Source organism: Ambystoma mexicanum, chromosome 2q (assembly GCF_040938575.1).
Source record: "Ambystoma mexicanum isolate Mex_15411 chromosome 2q, UKY_AmexF1_1, whole genome shotgun sequence".
NCBI classification, from domain to species: Eukaryota; Metazoa; Chordata; class Amphibia; order Caudata; family Ambystomatidae; genus Ambystoma; species Ambystoma mexicanum.
The window spans coordinates 1,104,205,661-1,104,232,338 of NC_090924.1; positions in this window are offsets into that span (position 1 = coordinate 1,104,205,661).

The following is a 26,678-nucleotide window of genomic DNA, read 5'->3' on the forward strand; positions in this document are numbered from 1 at the left end:
CCAGCAGTTCTAGAGCTCCTGGGCCGGACGGTTTATCAAACTTAACCATGAAGCAATTTCCTGAATTATGGACGGACATATTGGATATTATGTACAGAGATATACTTTTGAAGAAAAAAATTCCAATCTCTTGGAAACATTCTATCACCATACCAGCATATGAAAAAGGCGACCGAGCAAATCCCGCGAGCTATAGGCCTATTTCCTTACTAGATGCTCCGAGTAAAGTATTTTGTCGCATCATATTAAGGGAATTAAATGAGTGGTCCAAACTAAATTTTAAGAGAGACCCTTTTCAATCAGGCTTTGTTCAAGGGCTCGGGACTTTGCCCAATATGATTGCCATAAATCTCCCAAAATCGCAATATGCCTCCCAGAAGCAATCACTTTATTTTGCTTTTATTGATTTTCGAATGGCATTCGACTCCATCGATCGAACTTTATTATTTGACAAACTACGATCATTTGGCTGTCCATCATCCATATTGGCCCTGATAAAGCAACTGCATTCAGATACTGCAATGCAAGTACGGCTCTCAATGGACGGTCTTTTATCAGCAATATTCAACACTTACTCGGGTCTTAAGCAGGGTTGCATCATGGCGTCCATCCTCTTCAATTTCTTTATTTTAGATATGGGATCTTCCTTTAGTGATATTGTTTCTGATGCACCAAAACTTGGCACTCAGCGTTTGGCTTGGTTGCTTTACGGCGATGATCTGGTGTTAATGTCTCAAACTCCACTGGGACTACAAAACTTTTAACGTTAGCAACCTATGTCACTAAGAATAATCTGGTAATGAATCTCGAGAAATCCCAGATCATGGTTTGCAAGAATTCCAAGAAATTTGAGAATTTCAAGCTGAAAAACTGGACTCTCCATGACACTCCCCTAGAAATAGATAAAGAATACAACTATCTTGCAATCACAATTCAGAATACAAACAGAAATACTATATTTTTTTTATTAACATACAATCTAAATTGCCATCTTTGATTTCTCAGGCAAAAATTTTGACCTACAAATTCAGGAAATTTACATATAAGCATACACTGCTGTTCTCTGAACAGAAAGTGATTCCAACACTAACTTATGGCATTGAAACATTGATATATACCACAGATGACGTGTGGAATAAATGTGAAGCACGGTCCTGGAGGAAAGTATTACATCTTCCTGATTGTGATCAAATGCCAATCTTAAGATTTGAATTGGGGCTTGTCTCACTTGCGTTTCGCGTTTTGTGGCGCTTATGTTCCTTCTTTAGAAAATGCCTTTTGGGCTTAGATAATAACAACAGTGTGGTAGCTTGGCTTAACTGAGGCGGATATTACAATTGAACTTCTTCTTGAAAATCAGACTTGTGCTAAGAATAAATTTTATCAATGGGACTGGATGAAAAATAGGGAAGTTTGTTTAAAGTATAAAGACTTTTGACACGCTAAGTTTTGGTGACAAAAGATTACGACAAATTTCCACTTATCTTTTGAAGTGTCCTTCACCATCAATAAGGCAGAAATACATATGTTTTAGATTGAATTTGTGGTCCATTAGAGACGTCCTTGTAAGGAGAAAAATATTACCTCCTACGTTGAACTTCTGTCGATTTTGTCAAAATAGTACAGAAAATGAAACAATACAACATAATATATAGTTTCATGTCCGCAATTGATTGCTTACCGAAAGAAACATTTTTTTAAAAAGCCAAATCTATTCCATGATGCAGAAGAAAATGAGATATGGATTTTACTCTTCCAAAGTGTTAAATTTACTGTTATGAAGGCAATTGTACAATTTCTTGATGAAATTTACCCCAAAGAAAATGATTGATTACTGCCAAATTGAAATATGCTTTTTATACGTTTTGAATGATATCTATATGTTTTTAATAATGGAAGAGTTTGTAACAAATGTTGATATGTTTTTTATTTTTGTTTCAATTTAAATTATTTACAGAAAAAAAACATTTTTTGATAAATTTGTATGTATTTGAAAAGTTGATTAATCAACAAAATCAAATTTAAAAAAAAAATAAAAAAAATAAAAGAAAATAGTGTGCAGCAGACATGATGGAGATGCAATATTAATAATCTTGCCATGTTAAATACTAACATTATAAATACTTTCTTATTACAGTTTTTCATACTGTGAAACATTTAATAATTGCCTAATAAAACCCACTTACTACATTATTGCATTATTGCACACAAAACACAAACAGACAACAACACATACAAATATGCACATATACAGGGAAAGTGAAGTAAAAAAAAAACAGCAGTATTACCCGACAATCTTCATAACCTAACCAATTATCTTTATTAACAGAAATGATTGCTCTGCTTCAAAGATACTACTTCCCTATGTATAACTATCACATATTGTGACTAGACCCTAAGGAAAGTAGTGTAAGTGCAATGTGTACAAATATGAGCATATCCAGGAAAAGCATAATAATTTAAAAAAGCATACCTACAAAAAAAGTGTTGAAATCCTTACTAATCATCTTCATACATAGAAAGCATTGCTTTCTTCCAAGTCTGCGTTTTCCCCTATGTATATGTTTCATATGCTGTGAGTGGACCCTAAGTGAATTACTGTAAGAACATATTTGAAGTATAAGTCTACAAATATAGTACTTTTTGAATTTTTAGTTCCTGACTGTTACTGGCCTAGATATATCAGTAAAGGAAAAAAAGAGTGTGCAGACATGTGATGTCATCAGTCATGTCATCAATGACATTTGTGATGTCATTGTTGATGTCCTGGGTGTTAGTCTTAGCAGTGCATGGTGGTGGCGTGAGTTATGGTTGCTTCAGGTGGTTTTAGGTTTTATTGGAAACCATAGTGTACCTTTAACAAAGTTTTTCCATTGAATTTCATAGGTTTTTATTAGTGCAACTTAACCATACCGTTTACGAACATCTGACTTCATTGCGGACCTTCTGGACAGTACCACATGACCATATGCTGGCGCACGGCATGATGACGTGTCTGCGAACCCGTCCGCACTTCACGATAAGATCTGTGCTTCGCAGACAGTTCGGAACTGCATTTTCTACTGATCTAGGAAATTTCAACTTCAAAATTTCCCTTGCATTGCTCCAACACCTATTCCTACTCATCCATTAATCTAGTACACCATACAAACTTTTAGCAAAACTGCTATTTATCTTAAAATGGAATCCGCTAATGCCATCCCTCCTCCCCAAGAGACACCACCACTGCTGTAATCAAGGAGCATGAGAAACACTGCCTCCTACCTTAGATATAACACACGGGCAACATTTTCCCCTGTCCACTTGCCCCTCCATATTAGTGTTTGGTGCCTCTTCCCTCATTTGCCTCCCCACCTTTCGTTCTAAGCTCTCCTGCCAAAAAAAATGCATCCAAAAACAATAAAAGCCATGTTCCTTTAGGAACCACCTTTCACAGTTAAAAAATAGAACTGAATATAAAACTTATAGACTCCATCTACTTTATATTTCTCAGTAAAGTACATAAACTCAATAAGATTTTCCAACCCTTCCTTTTGCATTTTGTGTTATGCTAATGGCAATATTGTGGCATGTAACCCCAGTACCAGGGATGGAACGGTGAAAACCGGCCTGGCAGCCCAAGTTATCAGCCCAAGCGAAGCAAGGGTGGATAACGAGGTCTCCGGACCATTATCCCCCCATTCCAGCCCCTTTAATGGTGGATGAAGGCCATTAGCACCCTAGGTTCCCAAAGTGGGAACCTGGGTTGCTAAGAAAAGGATTTTTCTTCCTACACCGAGATGCCTGCAGCGTCCCGGTGTAGGAAGGAAAAACCTTTTCCAAGATGGCCACCATGGAAAAGGAAGGCAGGGTTCCGTACAGGGCCCCTCTTCGCTTTCCATGGCAGCCTGCAGAAGGCGAAAAGAGAACCCTATGACTATATTACCACAAGCACATTTTTCTTCCCTTTCCAACCTATCCCAATTTTGAATAACTTTACCACAACACCAGTCCCAGGTGGACATGCCCACTTTAACCCCATGTGTTGTCCCTCATGGTCATGGCCAGTAGCCTGGTTATCCAGATTATAACCTTATTCCATGGCCTGGACAATCTGGCCACTTCCCATGGCCACAGGCTACATCTCAGTCACCAAAGGTAAATCACTATTGTTGGTACCTATATTATGACACTTGTCAAAAAACAAAATCCATTCAGACTTTACGAAAACATTTATATCTAGATCTCTAATCTTTTGACAAACCTTTGTGTAGATTTGTCAAATGGCACCACATTTATAAACCTTTACATTATATTAGAACCACCCTCTAATGTTGCCCCCCCTTGGCAAAATCCCACCAAACTTCATAACTTCATAAAAACATTAATATCCAGTTCTATCATCAGTTTGCCAAATTAAGTGTACATTCATCAAATAGCACCTCATTTATAAGCCTTTACATTATTTTGAGACCCCCCTCTAATTTTGCCCCCTCTTGACAGAATCCCACCCAACTTTGCAAACACATTCGGAATCAGGTTGGGAAATCTCATGCGGTTTTATTGAGTGGTGCCAAAGTTATATGCCATCCAAAAACTGTCCCCAAACATCTGAAGTGTCCCCGAACTTCTCAAGACTGTTCGCAAACATCCAACCTGTTTGCAGACTTTTGCAGCAAAAACCACCTGTTTTTTTGCTTCTTTCAGCCATATCCCATCGCATCCTCATCACCCATCGCTCCCCAGAGATGATTTGATAAGTTTGACAAGTGCAATGTGTTTTTTATTTTTATGTGGGATGTATCAACCCACTCATCCAAGCCCTGCAACATCACTGTGCATTGCTGGCAGAAGAAACATCATAATGGCCACTGGAAAGCATGCTGCTCGCTAGAAATCACCAGAAATTGTGCAGTGAAAACCTGAAAAATAGGCCACCGTCCACTTTTGCCTATCTTAGTGAGCACAGGAGATCAATGCCAAAAAACACCATTGGGCTACCCACAAAGTAGCCTGAAACCACTTGGAAACAGCAATGCTGATTGAAAAAGAACCACAGAGCTGTTTGAAAATTTGTTTTCTTGATTGTCAAAAATTGCTAAAATCATGGCTCACAAATCACCTAAAAGATCCAACCTCTTTGTTGGGTGTTCCACATCATTTACTGCAAGAAATCACATATGTTCTCAGAACAAAATCCTATTTTAAAGATACTTGATGGAAAGACAACTGTCAAAATGGGTGTAGTATTGTTACTCGCCTCTGTCAGGTGCTGGTGATTTATAATTCTAACAGGAGAACTGGTGTTTCAGAAGTTAAATATGCCAAAGAAGAGAATTCCATCAAAATGCCATATAAGTGTGCCACACAGTGATTTCATGTTGAAAAAGACTTGATTTAAATATATGTTGCTTATTTTAAGTTTATAAATGCTATTTTTTTCACAAGAAACTATGTTACAATTGATCAGAAAGTAACCTGATGCAGTTAAACTCCAAAAGGCTTGCTTCCACTGAGAACCCTTCACAAATTGTCATTCCCACCAGACAGAGGATGTCGCATTGACATGCTAATCAATAGGGGAGGTGATTTTCTCTGCAGCCCGGAAAAAGAAACAATGGGGGCCTTGGACCGAATGGGGAATGCTAATTTGGGTGTAACTGGCCACAACTGCTGGCAGGAAACAAGACATGTGACCCTGTGAGTAAGCCCAGCTCTAGGGGCGGACCAGACTGAAATGTGGATTTAACATTGGAGTCAATGTATGTTTTATAAAAATGTTTATAACAAAGTGTACTGAACTGACAAAAATGTGAAACTTAGAGATTGTGAAAATGAAAGATTCACTCACAGTTTAAGACTAAGCTGGGCTCTGTGCGATGTTCTGAGACTAAACCCCGGAATTGATTTATATTGTAGATACAGTGTTTATGCTAGAAACATGAAAACATACAGTAATATGCCCAGAGAGGATATGTATGCATGTATCAAAATTGGTGCAGAATTAATATTGAGAAACCCGCCAAAAGCGTGAAAATGTTGTCATTTCTGAACCCAAGCTCGTAGAAACATGGGACTTGAACAGAAGTATACGTTAAGCAATCTGTCATGTAATTATGCATTCTCAACAACTTGTGTATCTGGGAAAAATAGATTTTCTATGTAAAAGCAAAAGGGAGGGATTTATTGTGGACCATAAACACAGCATCACTCTTTCTCATTCTGACACGCTGATCCTTTCTCCAATCAGGGGATAGGAAATCCTCTAACCTATCAGCTCATTAGAGGGTTGGGTATTGTAGAATCTGCCTCCCCACCCACTTTGAAAATACATAAATAGGGACTGTGAGGACAGAGGACACACACACTTTTCCACTACTCAACTGATTCTTGGCGCAGCACTCTGCAGGAAGACTCCAGACTCCAGATCTAGAACCAGACTCTAGAACCAAACTCTAGAACCCTGAAACAGAGGCCTAATCCAAAACTGAACTATTTGCAGCAGGCCTTCAGAATCCTTTGCAACCTGATTCTAACCCCTAAACTTCCAAGGAGCATCTCAAAATCCAACAGCCTGGCTGAGCTGTTTTGCTGTTCTAGCCAAGAACCCTGTGCTAGAACCCAGATCCAGACCCAGAAAGCAGCACTGTATCCAGAACCCGTCAGATCCAGATCAAGAGGCCACCCAGACCACAGTGCAGTGCTGAGAGCAGAACCCAGAGCACCTGAGACCTGTCCAGTGGTGAGTGAAGCCAAACCCTTGACCAGATCTTTGACGAGGCCCACTCCATTCTAAATCCTAGGATTGAGTATCTAGTCTAGAAATGTGCATAGTTATCTCTTAGTTTAAAGTAATACTATTCATCCATTCCAATAATCCCGAACTGAATTATAGAATCCTGTGTCCATTCTGAATTCTTCTCATATTGTGATAATTGTAACAATAATCTTCTTCGCGCTGATATTTTCTGAAGAGGGACAAGTGTTTTGATGGACAGAGATCAGAGCGGAGGCGCCCTGTTCTGGTGGCTGCCCTTTGAGTGTCTTGCTTATTCATTGCTCCTTAGTATAAGTCCATATTGATTCCTACTCTTTAAAGCGTGATCTGTCATTTTGAAATCTTGACTTTATTTGTGAAAAATCTACCTTCACAAAAACCTCTGTAACTTTTGAACCGCACGTCCTAGAACCAAAATTTGTCAGTTTAAAGCTAAGATCCTAAACTTTCCAACGAACCTAAAACGACATTCATTATAGTTTTTCCGTAATCGCATTTCACAAACGCGGAAAAGTTGCAGCGAATTGCAATTTGGCTCCATTTCACCACTTGTCAAAATAGCTGTTTCTTGTTTTCAACTGCTGAAATTTGGTTTCAATCTGATAATCCTTCATGGATCATTGCTAGTGTGGACTTTAACCAATTCAAAGTAACTCTCACTAATCCTGAAACTCCTTTAATGAATTAAAATCATTTTAGCATATTTTCCCATTCATTGCAATCACATTCAAAAGTATTTTTGACCTATTTTGAAATCATACCTGTTTTCTCTAAGCTTGCTGGGGGAACTGGAATTGTACTGCATTATTGATTGTATTCCTGAAACCTGTGTTCCCTCATTTCCATCTCTTCCTATTGCATAGTGGGGGGGAATGAGTAGTCACAGGGGAAAGAGTGATCATATTGTCTTTTGATTGAAACCATATCAAGTTTATTTCTGTGTTGCATTTTCCCATCCTTGCATTTCCTTGAACCCATACCAGGTATTCTCTGCTACCTTAACCTTTCTATTCCTACTCCTAAGTGATTAAAGAGATTGTTGATATTGTGATATTACCGATTACTGATTACTGTTCATATTCATAAGTGTGCTATTCAGATATTATTTTATTCATAAAAGTGTGGTATGTATATATTGTTCAATTCTTCAAATAAACCTTTTAATTTACAAAGCAAACCTATTTCTTGGCTCAGTGAGGTTGGTGAGTTTCAAAGAGAGGGGCATTATATAAGGGTTCATCATCCAGATTTAAATAACTTTGACATAAAAATATATAAATGAGGGCTTCCCTTGGGCATCCCATACTAAGCATTGACTTAGTGGAGTGCTGGATTGAAGTCACTTACATTTATATCTTTTTACCGCGATGTCCGTGGACACCGGCTGCTGTCTGCGAATCCAAGATGGTGGGCGTTTCCAAAAATCTGACGCACTTCACGCTTTTCACCATCCAATCAGCGGACGCGTCCGATGTCCATGGACACCACGTTGCCCTCTAAGCTTATTGGTGTCCTGTCCGCGGAGCGAACAGGGAAGTGTGTCCCCAGTGTGGACATAGATATCGCTAATTTTTTGAGACCCACTTTTTGGTTGTTTTAAAAAAAAGTACTGGACGGATTTTCACCAAATTTACAAAAGCACGCTTTTGGGACCAAGTCGCTGCTCCTGCCACAAATTTGGTGAAAATCCATCCAGCGGTTTGGGCTCTAGACATGAGCAAAGTTTTTTCTCCATTCAGTAATGGGGAAGAAAAGACATTTTGGGACACCCCCGTAACATTGCCCCCCCCGGACTAAACCTCACCAAACGTTGCAAAAAAATTCAGAGTGAGCCATCTACTTTTTTTGCAAAGATTGGTGAGGATTCGTCCAGGGGCAGCGAAGTTATGAGCCGCCCAAAAAGTGCTCTTCCTATGGGTTTAGCAACTTAACCATAACTACATGGCCGCTACCGCAGGCCATGTAGTAAAATACCCACTATTGTACGTAAAAAAGGATATTTGCAAGTCACCTTGGCGTTCCATGACCTTATATCAGCCTTGTTCTTCTGTTTGGACAAGGAACTCCTCGTTGACTTTCAATATCCTACGGTGCAATAGGGGGTACTTTATCCCATATGTAGGTGTTTATGTTGGTTTTATGTTTTTATAATTGTTGTTATTTTTGTCATTTTTTGGCTGTATTCTTTTACTCAAATGCTTTTTTCTGGTGTGCTTATATTTTATTTTTTCATGAAAGTCTCATAAGATCCAAAATTGTACTAAGAAATCCAATAAAAAATAAGTATGTTCTGGCATGTGAAAACTGGTATATATTGGTGCAGCCAGTAAGGAAATGTATGAGCACAGCCAGGTTGAAAATGTGTTTAATACTGGCATTAATTTTTTGCAAAAGTTCCTCTGCACTATTGATGACTAGCATCTATTGGATTTGTCACGTGTTGCCTTACAAAATCAATCGGCAACTGTGTAGTTTTTAACCCAAATTTAAATGTTCGTGGGGGAGGATCCTCGCCCCCTAAACTCCCCTTGGTTGGTTCTGGTTCGCTCACTGCGCTTGGTTGCTTCATGCATATTCGTGGAAACATTTACATCCTTCCAATTAAAACAAAAACCACCAGCCACCCCTGCCTCCCATGTGTTACTAAGATCCCTTAAAGAGTGCAGAGCAGCAAGGTGATATGCTAACTTGTAGACCCTCTCTCTTTGCCACCCACACCCCATGCTCTGACTTTCACTGATTAATGTAATGAGCTGAATCGAAATGAGCAGGGGTCTGCAACCTTTGGCTCTCCAGGTGCTTTGGACTACAACTCACATCATTCCTAACCAGCATAGTGAATAGCCAGCCATCTGCACATGGTTGCAGACCCCTGGCACAGGGACCCTCTGATGCAAGATTTACTGTTTACAATATCTTGGAGGTAAATGCATGTCCTGAATTGCTTATTGGATGGCGGTTTATCCTACGTAACGCCCAGCATTCCGAAGGACTCTCTACCAAATCACAAGAGTGGATTGACTGATGACGGTGTTGATTCGAGCTTTTGAGTGTCTAGGACGTGCCCCTCGCAATACATGCAGTGAAAGGCAATTTTAGTCAATTAAGGTTTTAATGCTCATTTTGATGAATTAACATGTTCAGTAACAATGGGGCACTTTATGGATTGACTTCTTGCTACATTGAATTCAGGAATTTTTGTGATTAATAATATTCCTCGTTATATGTCTGGATTATATGCGTTTCTGAACACACGACTCGTTTGTCTGGGTATAAGAGACACCATTTAAAAAAAGAATACAATTCGAATAAATACAAAAACAAGAATGTGTACTATATTGTTTGATGTGTGAAATTTTCCATTGTTGCCAGGCAGTCTTTCACCAGTGATGTGCAATTGCACAATGACATTTGCATCAACTGGCAGATGCGAGATGTATTCTGCACTGGTGTGACTTTGTTGTATTGGTTAGTTGTCGCAGCACACAATTGCTGGGGGTTTGTGCAGGTTTGCATGGCAGCAATGCAATTTATTTAAGCTGCCTGTGTATTGGCATTGCTATGTTGTGCACATTAAAAAAGAAGTACGACAATTCTAAATATCCCAGTACAGCACACATCACCTTTCCAAAGTAAAGCTTCAATGTAGCAAAGTAGCCACCTGTTCCAAAAACCTCGAACTGGCAGACATGATTAATAGGATCATCGATCGCCGGCTCTCACCAGCCGGATACGGTGGATCACAGAAGAAGCAGCTGGTCTGCTGTGCTGAGAGAGGCTGCATTCCTCCGTGGGCTTTAAGATGACTGAGGTCCCGTTCCTTCTGCGCCAAATCTGGGGCCGCAGTTACTGCGCTGCCACGGGCGTCACTGCTTCAAGAAGACACATTGCAGGGGTTGCCTTCATCGGGACGGTGGCGGCTCGTGTCCAGGCCGTCCTCTTGTCATCTCTATTCAGGGGCAGGGGCAGATAAATGGGGACCCGGGAGAGGAATGGCCAACGCTGGAGAAAATGCACATGGATAGATTCCTGCCTGCTCAGCACCAAGGCAAACGCATCCGCTTCCTGAAAGGGTTGAATGGATGCCCTGTCATGGCAAAGAGCTCAGTGAGCACTATTGCATATGTGAGACCATTATCCTTATTAAATCAGGACCGTGCACAATATGATGCTTTGCAGACACTGATGCACTCCCTCTTAATATCTCTGGCATAACAGTCGCCTTTATTATTTTACATATATTTGCCAATAATAAATGTCATTGAAGGATACCATCGTAAACAATAGAAAATATATAACATAATCACATGTTTTAATGACTCCTGCCATCTCACCAAAAACATTGGGGTTGCCAAGTAACGTCATATGTAATTTGACCTTCCTATGACATCACAGGAAGTGGTTACATAACTTTGATAACCATGCCATCACGACGCAACATCATACAGCGCATAGGAAATCCCAGGGGTGCTATGCCATATCATCTACAGGCATTTTTTTACGACGGGTGTTTTTACGAATGCATTTTACTGAAAACAAGTCTTTGAAATGTAATTATTTTCTATTTTTGGGGGGTTACCCCACAAGCAGCCCCCCACCTATTTTTAACTGTTTCCGACCACCTGACCTCTTATCTGCCCTTTCCCGACCCCCACCCAAAATTTTGATGATTTTTTACGCCAAAGGATTTTCGTAATAACACCCGCCGAAAAAACAACTGTGTATGAAACGATGTCGTACCGTCCCAGGATACATGCAAAAGTAAATCTGTATAAAACTAATGAACCGTTTTAAACTTTCAAGGAAGAAGGGCGACGATAAGTTGCTTCTCATTATGTCGCCAGGACTGTCCAATCTTCTCTTCACCGGAGATACGGAGGATGATCGTCCCTAAATGTTCATGCCAATATTATGATGAGTGAATATCTTGGTGAATGTGCTCTTCCATTGAGATAGTAGCGTGGAATGGTGCTGCGAAAGAGTTCGCCTTTACCAGGACCGGAAGGGCAATGGTAAAGGAGGACTAGCCCTCTAGTCGTTTAGCGGAAAGCAGCTCACTTTTCAGGCCGGTAACGCTCAACCCACTTGTGCCTCATCCATGGGTCGGCACCTTCTGGTAGACGCTACATCATAACGCAGACATAAGAATGGCCATTTATGGCTAAGCCATGCAAGCGATCATTCAAAGTTTTCAATCTGAGGTTTGTAAGATGAAGGCTGCATTGTGATGGAAACTACCTGCACCCCTTAGTTGCCAGCTAAACCAATTGGAAGTGGTCATCCTAGTACCTCTTGCACTTGATGGATTTATTACACCTGTCTGGGTGGTCCATTATAACTCAATGCTCTGCCACCAGATGAGCAGTCACACATTATTAATACAGACTCCTGAGTGGGAAGATAGATGGGTCGACGGAATGGCAGTTTCCAATACCCTGTTCTCCTTGCAACTCTCAAGACTTTGCAATGTGTATACGTTTAAATGCAAACTGCGGTGTTATCTTTACCTAAAAATGTTGATTTAGCATTCGGAAAACCCTCACATGTGTACTATGCTGGTTTTTGGAAGGCAAAACCAGTTGGTGCATTTAGTTCCGAGATACTAATGATTCAATCTGTTATTTTATACTGGGATGCACTCTGCAAGATAATATCATGATAGGAAAAAAGGCACAGCCTCAAGGTGTCAGATAGTCCAGCCATCGCAATCTTAATACAATTATTCTTCTAAAACACTATTGCATTCTGAAAGCACCGTGTACTATTTCCTGTACTTTTATCTGGAAATAACTATTTTGCTCCTAGGCTATGGCTCTGATTTACACAATTCAGATTGTTTCTTTAGAAGGCCTCGAAGACCAGAGGTAGGTCGTTGAGGTCGTATGTCCCATTCCTACACATGTCCACTTATGTATTGTCCCCAGGGACTGTTCCATTTACTCCCCTCCATAACCTGGTCAGAATGTCCCTCAAACTCACCCCATTGTGAGAAGCGCACTGCTTCCTGTCAAATTGGATTTCTTATCTATTTTCCGTTCTTTTGTGATCAAAAGAGCATTGTTACTCCTGTATATGAATAAATAAAGTAGATTCGAAGATATTCAATGGTAGTTGAATTGTCAAGATGGTTTACCATTTGAATTCCATAGCACATTCATTAACCCGTTTTCTCCATCGCTTTTTAAAGTTATATGGAAAATAGATGCTAGTACCCCTGTTAGCTTAAAGAAAGGCAAACAATGTGGTGTTCCCCAAGAATGGGAAAAATAAAGTTCTCATCCAATTATATTGGCCTATTTCACATTTAAACATGGAGAACACATCAATGAATGGGAAAAATAAAGTTCTCATCCAATTATATTGGCCTATTTCACATTTAAACATGGAGAACACATCAATCCTGTATGCACTTTCATGGGAATTACAGCCTGGGGATTCTCACGCATCCTGTTGTGAGGAATTGCCATCTGGCAATTGTGTAGAAGCCCTTGATTTTTAAAATATGTATTAAATAATAAAATGATGCGGGTAATTCCATCCCAGAAAGGAAGGTCTGCAAACCAGGCAGGAGTGTGTAGCCGGGGAGAGCTCAGCGTTGTTGGGGGACGATTCCACCATCTTGTTTTTCTGTATACCTCTGCTTCTTACACTTCCTTTAGCACAGAGCACTTTGGGGATAATGCAACCAGGCAAAGAAAACTTGTCACAAGGACAAGGATTGGACCCCTTAAATCAGGTTTGCTTTCTTTCAATCTGGTGGGGCTTTTTTGCCGATAAACAAAGTAATCTCCACTCCTTCTTTGAATCACTTTTGGACTTTCCATAACTTAAGGAAGAATTTTTCTGAAACTTGTTGGGCGAGCAGTCCCCTCCAAAGCCATCTGCCAGAGGTGGAGCCAGGTGCTTCAAAGCAGAGGCAAGCTCTGCTCCCTACCCACACCCTAGGCACAGTGGGGGTGGGTGAACTGCTGCTGGAGCTAGACCTGCCTTTCTGCCATCTACACTGGGACACAGAACCTCACTGGAGTTGAGGGACCCATACACGTGTTAGCCTGCCTCCTCCGGTTTGGGAGAACAAGAACAAGGATTCAGGTTATCCCTGAGGCTATGGATTTGGATTTAGCGCAACTGAAGAAGTCAAGCAGTGGTTCTCCTGCATTCCTATCTTTGCTGACTGTCTTTGGCATTTCTCCAAACTCTTTGGACAGCTGTTGCCACTCCTCGAACCAATCTACCACTGCACTACCTACCACCGGTTTGAACAAGAAGTTGGCTGCTGCAGAAGTATTTGAACTAACACCTTCCGAACAGTGCCTTGAACCACCATCATTTTCGCCACCGACCAAAGATTGAATGCCGAATAGCCCTGCTGTGTCCTTTGACCTGCTTCCTTCGAATGATGCATTGATCTGCAACAAGCCCTAGTCCGTACCCAACTCTACACCTGCTCCCAGTCTGGATCACAGCAGTTGCAGCATTCAAACCTGGTTTGAACTGCTTGCGCAACGATAAGATGTTTGGTTCGACCCCAAGAACTAAATAAGGTACTGTTGAAAGGCCTCAGCTCCACTGGTCTATCTATTGGGACCTTAGAGACTGATTAGGGCACTTTATTACCTTTTTCCTGAACAAACATATCCTTTTTGAACATTGTGGTGATGTAATGATGTGAGTCGGACTTTTGTTAATGTTTTCTGGTGCACTTTTTTATTGCCTATTGGTGTGTTTAATTAAAGTATACACTTTTATAGAACCTTGATTAGACAATTGCACTATTGCTGTTTGTGTTGCTACTGTTATCACAATCACTTCTCTCGGTCCACTTCACCACAAAAGGCAACGGAGGTACATCTCTTGCCTGGGCCTATTTTACCTTTATGATTGGGATCACAGTTGTTTTATAGAAGTGTGAGTTTTGAGTAGGTCGTCCAGCCACTAATCATCATTGTACTCCTGCGAAGAAGAAGTCATTTTGTCACCACTGTACTTTCCTAGACAAAGACAGACATTTAATAGAGTTAGTCTAGAGTTAGAGGTAGTTTGGAGTTCCTCTGGGCTGAGATGTCCAGGATGTGTTTCCTAGTTCAGTAATTCAGTAATTCAGTAATTTAGTAATTCCGATCTGTAAACATCCTTACGTTAATATGATGTCTTGTGGTTGTTTAAGGGGACCCATTCTATTTGGCAGGGGTGCCCAATATCCATACCATAGAGAAATATTGCTGTTCCATAGCAAGGCCATTACTAGCATTGGATTGGAAATAAATGTTGACAACATTGTGGTGTGATCATGTGACCCCCAAATGCTCAATACCTATCCTTATCAAAATTGCAAAGGTTTATGAGAGATTTACTTATTTATTTATTGAATGTGTTGATAGCATCCATAACCCGGATGTATCACGGCGCTAGAGGTTACAGAGTAGATGGTACATTAATGGAATATATGTTACAGGCAAAGCGTCATGGGTGCATAAGCAAACATGGAGTCAAACATACTGGTTCGCTCGTACTTATTGAATAGAAATGTTTTGATTTTATTGCGGGAGGACCTATAGGAGGAGTCTCCTTTGATGTTGGGAGGAGGGGGTTCCAGAGGGTGGGAGTGATGACTGTAAATCTGGATTGTCCTGCTTTTTTCCTGGAGAACCTTGGGTGTTTAGGGATTTAGAGGAGGAGGAGCGTAGGCTGCATGCAGTGTTTTTCTTTGTGATGTGCTGGGTGAGTTAGGTAGGGGCAGTGATATGTAGGCAGCGGTGGTTGATGGAAAGGATTTTGAATTCTATGAGAGCCTGGACTGGCAACCAGTGGGCTTCACGTCTCACCATGGAGATGTGGTCGGAGCATTTCATCCCCCATACTGCTCTCAGGGCGTGGTTTTGGATTAGCAGTAGTTTTTTTAGGTTTTGTGAGGAGGTACTTGCAAAGATGGCAATAGTCGAGTTAGCTCCCTATGATAGCTCTGTCTAGTGTAAGGCAGCTGTCACTTGTGATGAGTTTCTTGGATAGATGAATGAGTTTTTTTGAGTAGGCCACGGATGAGGCGACAGCCTTGACGTGTATGTGCATGTTGAGTTCGGTGTCAAGGCATACCCCTAGTGTTTTGACATGGGACGAAACAGGGGTGGTGTTGCCGTTGTTGCCGAAGGAGAAGGTGGGGCCAAGGTGTATGAGGTGATAGGGAGAGCCAGCAATGAGGAAACGGTATTGAATAAAGCAAGATACAACAAAGAGTAATCTAATGAATGCTCCTGAATATGTCAGCATTGTATCAAGGAAATTAATGTTCATGGGAATAGTAGTCTGTACTAATACTATTAATATTCTGAAAACAATATCGAAAAGGTTATGAGAGAGAGCAAGGCCTGCTACCTTAGAGTAAACCTAGTTTTCTCCAAATGTCCTAACATCTTCCATGCACTACTTGAACATTTGAATAGACATTGTCTGGGCCAAATGAATTTTATGACAGAAATCTGGATGCTGGCTTCTTGTTTCCTGGGATTTGGCTGTATAGCTTGGCATCTCAATTGAATTTGTTTGATTTATTTATGAATACGAGGAATGCCCCTTGTTTATTCGATTCCTTAATGCATCATATGAACAAGGTGACATTGTATTTGGTGATTCCTGGCTCTTGAACAAAGGTTGTCTAAGGATGTTGCAGATCTTATGATGACATGGGCCTTATTACAAGTATGCCAGTCTGGAAAGAAGGGTTGCCGGTAAACTCACTGTCACCCTTCTTTACAGACCGGCAAACTACGAGTTTGCCTGCCAGGGCTGCTACGTCCGACAGGTCTGACCCTGCCGTGCACAGTGGCCACGGTAGGCAGACTTCACGTATAAATACCATCAAATCAGTTACTTCTTGATACATGATAGATTAGACCTATTCCTCTGTCAGAAATTAAGTTTATACCTGAGAAAATGATCATCCGAGCGCCTGCATCAAGGAGTGCACCACGAGTGCAGTTACATGCAGCAGACATCGCTCCTGACTCTACACTCCTAGGTATGCTGGAGGACCTCCCACACTAACGGCAAGCTTCTTCTTAAAGGCTCTACCATCTCAGCCTGCTCTCAAATCTGAATATCTTTGTTTGTTTCCTTTGTTTTCTTTAGTATTTTCACTTTGGACTCCAATACTATTGGTGTCAAACAGAGAAGATTTTGTCTATTTGTTTTTGTGGAACTTGGCTGGCTACGCCCCTTTGCTTGCGGCCACCTACAAAAATACTGGCCCTACGCACATCTGCGTGCACATATCAAGGAGTACACCACAAGTGAAGTTATATAGTTGGGCAGGGGGCAGGGGCAGGGGGCAGCTGAGTAGCTAATATTCCTATTGCAATTCATCACAAACAAGCAACCATGTTTATCTAAGATGCATTATTTTGCATTTGTTACATTGCTTATTTGTTAACTTATTAATTCTAGTTTTACTGTTTACTTGAAACGTCACTTCCACCTTTTGTATGTCACATTTATATAGATGCCCGTAAACATTAAGCCAGTGAAACTAATTTGTACGCCTAATGCCACTCCCGTAAGGAAAGCAGCACTGAGCCGCTCAATCGCAGAAGAGCCCAGGGAGCGACCGCTGACATCAGGGGTTTTTACAACCCTAAAGTTAACCCAACGATACCACATGAGGTTGCACCTCTAGATATGCTGCCACCCGTGCAAGATTGCATGACAATAGAATCTAAGAATTACAAAGATGGTATACATGAGGGTAATGAAATAACATACTCTCAAATGATCGCAGTTATCCCAGAAACTACAAACACTTCTCATTTACAAGTCAGCATGCCTCCGTGCAAGCTACCATCTAAGGCTGCTTCGAGTGTTCTCTCTGATGCACTTACCGTCAAGGTCGCGCTATTCCAAAAGACTTCCTTAGCACAGCTCCACTTTGCATACGCCAGAAACTCAAACCACAACCCCCAGACAAAACACAACCTAAACTGGGCTCAATTTAGCACAGCCGCTTAAAACAATTTGTGATGCTCACTCTTCTGAAACGAGCAGATCTGACTCACACACGGCAGCCAAAATTGTACTGAATGCTGCCTGCATGCTATCACCTCTGAGTTTGCAAGTGGAGCATACTCAACATTCTTGAGGCTGTGTATTGACTTTCTCAGGGAGCTTGGATAATGCACTGTAGTTTGTTGACACTCAGAGGGTAGTTCATAGAATTTCGCAGAAAAGTGTCGCAAGCGGCTGGCGCAGAGTGTCCGCGTGCGATTGACTGCGCCAGGCACGTGCGCTAAAACCGATTTCCGCGCACAGCGTATTCATGGATTTTAGGCTCCCAAACCAGCCGTGGCGCAGAGAATCGCAGCGACCCTGCAGCAGCGCCAGTTACGCCCCCAAGAACGCCCTCGCGCAAGGAAAAGCCATCAAAATCGCTAAATCATCGCAAAGGGCTGCGCTAACCCTGGACCAGTTCACCGGGCTGGCAAATAGCAAACGCCAAGCGGGGAACGTGTATTTCAGGGGTGCGCGGGAAGTTCCACACGCGATTGGCCCAGTGCGAGCAAGGTATGTGTATTTCAGGGGTGCGCGGGAAGTTCCACACGCGAGCGGGCCTGGGGGAGCGGGCTACGTGTATTACAGGGGTTCGCGTGAACTTTCTCACGCGATCGGGGCTGGGGGAGCGGGCTACGTGTATTTCAGGGGTTCGCGTGAAGTTTCTCACACGATCGGGCCTGGGGGAGCGTGCTACGTGTATTTCAGGGGTTCGCGTGAAGTTTCTCACGCGATCGGGCCTGGGGGAGCGGGCTATGTGTATTTCAGGGGTTCGCGTGAACTTTCTCACGCGATCGGGCCTGGGGGAGCGGGCTACGTGTATTACAGGGGTTCGCGTGAACTTTCTCACACGATCGGGCCGGGGGAGCGGGCTATGTGTATTTCAGGGGTTCGCGTGAAGTCTCTCACGTGATTGGCCCCGTGCAAGCAGGGTACGTGTATTCCAGGGGTGCGCGGGAAGTGCCACACGCGATTGGCCCAGTGCGAGCAAGGTATGTGTATTTCAGGGGTGCGCGGGAAGTTCCACACGCGATCGGGCCTGGGGGAGCGGGCTACGTGTATTACAGGGGTTCGCGTGAACTATCTCACGCGATCGGGCCTGGGGGAGCGGGCTACGTGTATTACAGGGGTTCGCGTGAACTTTCTCACGCGATCGGGCCGGGGGAGCGGGCTACGTGTATTTCAGGGGTTCGCGTGAAGTCTCTCACGTGATTGGCCCCGTGCAAGCAGGGTACGTGTATTCCAGGGGTGCGCGGGAAGTTCCACACGCGATTGGCCCAGTGCGAGCAAGGTATGTGTATTTCAGGGGTGCGCGGGAAGTTCCACACGCGATTTCAGCAGGGTATGTGTATTCCAGGGGTGCGCGGGAAGTTCCACACGCGATTTCTGCAGGGTTTGTGTATTTCAGGGGTTCTGGGGAGTACTACACGTGAATTGGCCGTGTGGGTCCTCCCAGGTGTATGCTCCACAACCTCCACGGCCCTTGCAGGCAGCCCACACCACGGGGGACTACCCTGCACCCCTGCTCATGTCCCGCAGGCAGCCCATCCACCATGGGCATGCCCCCCAGCCAACCCACATGTCACCTTGCACTACTGATCAACAATGCATGTCTCCCACCACCCCCACCCCCCAGCAGTGCAGGGGCAGCCTCCACCAGGCCCCCACTCATGTCTCCCACCACCCCCACCCCCCAGCCACCAGGGGCACCCTCCACCAGGCCCCCACTCATGTCTACCACCACCCCCACCCCCCAGCAGTGCAGGGGCACCCTCCACCAGGCCCCCACTCATGTCTCCCACCACACCACCCCCAAGCAGTGCAGGGGCACCCTCCACCAGGCCCCCACACATGTCTCCCACCACCCCACCCCCAAGCAGTGCAGGGGCACCCTCCACCAGGCCCCCACTCATGTCTCCCACCACCCCCACCCCCCAGCCACCAGGGGCAGCCTCTACCAGGCCCCCACCCATGTCCCCCTGCACCACCACCCCCCAGCAGTGCAGGGGCACCCTCCACCAGGCCCCCACTCATGTCTCCCACCACCCCCACCCCCCAGCCACCAGGGGCACCCTCCACCAGGCCCCCACTCATGTCTCCCACCACCCCCACCCCCCAGCCACCAGGGGCATCCTCCACCAGGCCCCCACTAATGTCTCCCACCACCCCCACCCCCCAGCCACCATGGGCAGCCCCCACCAGGCCCCCACTCATGTCCCCCTGCACCCCCACCCCCCAGCCACCAGGGGCACCCTCCACCAGGCCCCCACTCATATCTCCCACCACCCCCACCCCCCAGCCACCAGGGGCACCCTCCACCAGACCCCCACTCATGTCTCCCACCACCCCCACCCCCCAGCCACCAGGGGCATCCTCCACCAGGCCCCCACTAATGTCTCCCACCACCCCCACCCCCCAGCCACCATGGGCAGCCCCTACCAGGCCCCCACTCATGTCCCCCTGCACCCCCACCCCCCAGCAGTGCAGGGGCACCCTCCACCAGGCCCCCACTCATGTCTCCCACCACCCCACCCCCAAGCAGTGCAGGGGCACCCTCCACCAGGCCCCCACACATGTCTCCCACCACCCCACCCCCAAGCAGTGCAGGGGCACCCTCCAACAGGCCCCCAATCATGTCTCCCACCACCCCCACCCCCCAGCATCCAGGGTCACCCTCCACCAGGCCCCCACTCATGTCCCCCTGCACCCCCACCCCCCAGCAGTGCAGGGGCACCCTCCACCAGGCCCCCACTCATGTCTCCCACCACCCCCACCCCCCAGCCACCAGGGGCACCCTCCACCAGGCCCCCACTCATGTCTCCCACCACCCCCACCCCCCAGCATCCAGGGTCACCCTCCACCAGGCCCCCACTCATGTCCCCCTGCACCCCCACCCCCCAGCAGTACAGGGGCACCCTCCACCAGGCCCCCACTCATGTCTCCCACCACCCCCACCCCCCAGCCACCAGGGGCACCCTCCACCAGGCCCCCACTCATGTCCCCTGCACCCCCACCCCCCAGCAGTGCAGGGGCACCCTCCACCAGGCCCCCACTCATGTCTCCCACCACCCCCACCCCCCAGCCACCAGGGGCACCCTCCACCAGGCCCCCACTCATGTCTCCCACCACCCCCACCCCCCAGCCACCAGGGGCACCCTCCACCAGGCCCCCACCCATGTCCCCCCGCACCCCCACCCCCCAGCAGTGCATGGGCACCCTCCACCAGGCCCCCACTCATGTCTCCCACCACCCCCACCCCCCAGCCACCAGGGGCAGCCTCCACCAGGCCCCCACCCATGTCCCCCTGCACCCCCACCCCCCAGCAGTGCATGGGCACCCTCCACCAGGCCCCCACTCATGTCTCCCACCACCCCCACCCCCCAGCATCCAGGGTCACCCTCCACCAGGCCCCCACTCATGTCCCCCTGCACCCCCACCCCCCAGCAGTGCAGGGGCACCCTCCACCAGGCCCCCACTCATGTCTCCAACCACCCCCACCCCCCAGCCACCAGGGGCATCCTCCACCAGGCCCCCAATCATGTCTCCCACCACCCCCCACCACCCTGCCACCATGGGCAGCCCCCACCAGGTCCTCACAATCCCCAATCATGTGCGTAATGGTCAGCCTCCACAGCCAAAAAGCCCTACCAAGTAACCCATTCACCCACATGGAAATGGAAATCACATGTTACACCCCCAATGTTCATGAAGCTAATGAAGCCATGTCCGTCACACACAATGGTTGCAATTGAATGGGAAAACACACAACATGACATGCATGAAACCAATGAGATGATACCACACAGTGAAGTATGCAAACAAAATTGTATTGAAAAAAAATAAGAATGCTAAAGAAAGAAAACTAACTACAATGTGAATGAGAAAAAAGTAAGCTGCATGTCCGTATGAAAAAATGAAACTTGAAATCCAAATAGAAAATTTTTTTGTCCAAAGTCAAATGTAAAAAAATCTCCATGCAATAAAGAACTATGTACAAAAATAACAAGGGTCCATGAGCCCAACTGAACAAAGGAAACCTACTAAAAAATCTACCTAAAAATCAACTATATACAAAAAGTGGAGCAGTGTCCGTCGACTCCAAATCATAATACGAAAGAAAGGAAACCTAAAACTAAAGAACTATATACAAAGGCGGCGGGCAAGTCCAGCGGCTCACTCTGTGGTGTCCCGGGCCAGGGCATCATCGAACTCCTGTTCGATGTCCCGGAGGCGGTCCAGTTCCATGGCCCCGAGGGTCCGCAGGGACGACGCTGTGTCCTCCTCCAACCCCCTGCGGATTGCCTCGAGGCACTCGGCCCGCCTCAGGGCCCTCCGCATGGAGTTCTCCGCCCTGACCATTGTGAGCCGCGCCTCTTCCGCCCGCCGCCGCTCCGCACCTATGGCGTGGCCCAACCGCTGCCACACGGAAGACACTCTCTGTCCTGGGTCCCCCTGCCCTCCGGCCGATGCCTGCCCCTCCGATGTCGAAAGCCCCGAGCCTTCATGGCTCCCACCATGTTGCTGCTGCTGCTGCTCTGCCTCTGCCCGTGCACTGCCTCCTGCTGCCTGCACATCCTCCGCCGGCTGGGGTGCACTTGTTGATGTGGCCACCCCTGCTGGACCACCGACTCCCGACTGTGGCAGGGATGCCTCCTCCACCAGCCTGGCCGCACCATCAGAGGCAGCTCCACAGGGCACCCAGGTGACTGATGGGTGGGAAGATGGCACAGAGGACGACTGGCGCGTAGGGGGTCCAGTTGAGGAGGGGGTCGGAGCAAGCCCCATCAGACGGAGGAATCCGGCCTGGGTGACCTGTCCCAGCAGGCTGACGTGGTCAACGAGCCATTCGAGATGACGTGCAGTCTCTCCATGAAAAGACTGCAGGTCACCTCGCATGGCCCGTTGACGCAACGCCACACCAGCCAGGACAGGCTCAACCCGGACCTGGATAGCCACGTCCGCAGGCAGAGGAAGGCCAGTTGACGTCAGCTCATCCCCTGCCTGGAAACGGGTCTGGACGTAGGCATCCCTGCTGGTGCAAGATGATGCAGGGACAGGATCGGGGACAGGATTGCACACAGGCACCTCCGCGGCGGCCTGTGCTGCCTCCTGTCCCTGGTCCTGGACTGCACCACTAGCACCAGTGGGATCCCCACCTCCAGACCCCGTCTCTGGTGCTTGCACGGCCTCCTCCTCCACCAGACCCCCCACCAACCTGGATGACTCCATGCCATCTTCCCCTGTTGGGCCCTGTGGGGTCCCAGCTGCCCCTTCTGCTGCCGAGGAGTCCAACTCCAACCTCCGCCTCTTGGACCTCCCCCCGGCAGCTGCGGCCTGGGACGCGGCACCGGACTCCTCACTCCCCGACGAGATGACAACACGGGAGGGGAGCCAGGCCTTGCGTCTCCGGCTGGCGGTCGGATCCCCGCCGCTGTGCTCCACAGCACCTTCTCCGCCCTCTTCATCAGTTGACGCTGCAGACAGGGAGAAACAAAACACAGGCATCAGGGCACTGTACAATGGACACATACACACATGACAGTTGCACATGAGTGGCATTGGCAAACCTCAGACATGTCATCACAATCCCCAACACACATGTCATTGCAACTCGCACACATGAGCCATACCACAGCCATATCGCAACTGCCACCACCATCCATACACATACAACAGCATGAGCAGCCAAAGTTGACCCAGACATCACATGCAACACAGGAAGTGCACCACACATGTACACACACCACCACACTTGCATGCATGTGTACACCTCGGCCAAGTGTTGCACTGTTCAGACGGGCATCCATGTCACATCTGCCAATCAGGCTTACACATACCGCAGTCACATGCATCCATGTTGCATCACTGTTGCACCCTTGTCAAATACACACACATGCACATGTACACAGTGCTCATACATGCAGCCCAATACAACATACATGCGTGACATCACGGACATGTCTACTTACATACACATACATACAAACATGTGTGCACGCACAACTGCATTTGCCATGCAAGCCTACACACACAAGCACCATCCATGTCTCACATATTACAGCCCTCGCATGTGTCAGCCCCACGGCCATGTACACCCCCACCCATACTCGACCCCATACAAACAGATGTGCAACCTGCACAATACCGAATAATCACCACACGCACTGCTCACAATCAGGATGCATGTACACTCACCGCTCGACTCCAGACGGGTCTGCTTCTCCAGGACCTGGACGTGGAGCGCTGGGGATATGCGTTCCAGGACCCCCATCTGTTCTTCCGACAAGTGGCCCCGGCGCCCCTTGGCATCCGCTGCCTTCAAGAGGCGCCAGGCCTTGTTCAGGGTCCTGGACCTGAAGTCCTCCCAGCGCTTCCTGACATGTTGTAAGTCCCGGACTGCCACCCCCTCCGCGTTGATGGCAGTCACGATGTCAGTCCAGATCCGAGTCCGTCCTTCCTTGTCGGCGCGGGAACTTCCGAAGAGGGCATCATACTGCCCCAGGACTTGCTCCACCAGGACACCAACTTCGGTGGCACTGAAGCTGGTGCCCCTCTGCCTCTCTGGCCGGGGGTTGTCAGTGGTCACAGATGGTGTTTGCCCCGACATGACAACCCCAGAGGCAGGAGTGGGTGGGCAACTGGGTCCTGGGGCTGGGCTGTGGAGCGATGGAATTCCAGTCGGGAGTCTTCGGTACCAGCAGGGGTGGTCACAGCAACAGCACCCCTGGCTGATCTGCAGGCAGCAAATGGCAGTGCACGTGGGCAGCAGGCAGTCAGGCAGCAGCAGATGGTAGGTGGGAGCGTGCTCGGGGCTCTGGGGGGTAGTAGTTCGGCCTTCTGGGCAGGAGCGTGGTCTTCCGTATGCTTACGCGTGGCCAGTTTGGTACGGAGTGATTTGGCACGTGAAAATCCTGCACGTCAGCGTGAAAATCGAGGAAAGGCCCTTAGCGCGTAAGCGCGTCAGCACGCATACGCGATTCTATTGGACCAAAGGCCCTCAGCGCGTAAGCGCCTCTGTGACGTGACCCGCACGGGTGTATCCCGCACAGCACGTGATGACAGAGCACACGTGGAAAGACTGCACGTCAGAGTCTCATCGCGTGTGATTGGTGGAAATGGCCCTACACGCAGAAGTGACAAAGCGTGTAATAGGAGGAAATGTCCCTACACGCAGAAGTGACAAAGCGTGTAATTGGAGGAAATGTCCCTACACGCAGAAGTGACAAAGCGTGTAATTGGAGGAAATGTCCCTACACGCAGAAGTGACAAAGCGTGTAATTGGTGGAAATGGCCCTAGCGCGTACACGCCGCGTAAGTGACGCTGGACGTGTGGGCCTGTATAAAAGGTACGCGTAGAACACCACTTCCTTGTACGTGCTTTTCGTGGAGAGCGAGTGGGTGAATTCTGTACTTCTTGTCGTTTCACACGCGATTTACTTCACGGCGTTTCAAGTTCGTATTCCCTGTTACCGCTGACAGCTTTTTCTCTTCTTTCGCTTTTACTGGTTTACCTGGGCCTGTTCCCTCAAACAGTGTTCCCTTCTACTGTTGTCCTGTCTCCTCAGACAGCGTACAAATCTTCTTTTGGCGGGGGAGTTGCCAACCAAACGTGCTCCTTTTACACGCTTGTTTACCAGGCAGACGGTGAGTCACGCACGTATCTAACATCTGTGCTTGCCCCGTGTGTAGCCTACCCCTTCAGAGGTCATTCTAGGCTGCGTGTGACACGCATACGTTCATTCTTGTGTTTCTGGGTGCCACAGCGTAGTGCAGGTTTTTCTTTCTGCACACGTGGTCTAGGAGGGGTTGCGTGCACGTCATCTCCCCTTTTTGGGTCTCCTGTGCGTTGCGTGACCCGTCATCTTTCCCCAGGGGTTACATTCAGCCTTGCTAGAGCACTAGGGTACAATTACCATCTGGTACCCAACCCCTTTGACCCCCAATTGCCCAGGACAATAGTCTACATCCACTCCCATACGCACATTAACATCAGTGCCATGGCTGGGAGGCGAGGATTCCGTAAGGGTGGCAAAGGTGGAAGAGCCACAAGTGGTGGCCGTGGTGGATCCGGTAGGGGACGTGGTCGTAACTTGCAGGGTGAGCCTGTCCCCCCATGTGTGGAGGACCAGTCACGGGCACCCATAATCCCCCCCCCTCCCCCCCTCCCATTGAGGCTGATGTGGCTGACACCATCCATGCTCAGCCCTTGTTGGACCAACCCATTGTGGCACCAGACCTGGCTGACTCCATGGCTGACTTCCAGGTCAGCAGGGCTACGACACGTGCGCTGGTGCACGTTGATGCCATCATGCCACGTGGATCGGGGGCAGCAAGGTCATCTGCTGCACCAAGGAGGCAGGGCGGAGAGGCTGCAGGGGCAGCTGCGGCTCCATCCACCCCAGCCCTCACACACCCAGCCAGAACAGTGTTGGTCCTAGTCCATGCTGCTGACATTCCCCCTGACACCATCACACTAGAGCCAATGCCTGCACCAACTCCCATGCTGAGTGTGCAATCCCACACTCCTGATACAGAGTCCACCAGGGCTCCTGCCCCTAGTGTCCAGAGCGGCGCAGGACACTCAGGATCACCACCACCTTCCAAGCGGAAGAGGAAGAGTGCTCGTCCGGCACAGGCTGATGCCCCAGACACGGCTACACAGTCCGGCCCGTCCAGGAAGCCCAGCTTCACGGATGACGAACTGAATGCACTTGTCGAGTATGTGTCCGGACATGACAACGAGATGGTCATTGTTGCAGGATCCAAGTCCACACCTGCACAACGCCAGGCACACTGGCAGACCGTTGCGGACATCGTAAGTGCCCTTGGAATTGTGAGGCGCACAGCCAATGATTGCTATAAGCGCTGGAATGACCTAAAGCGC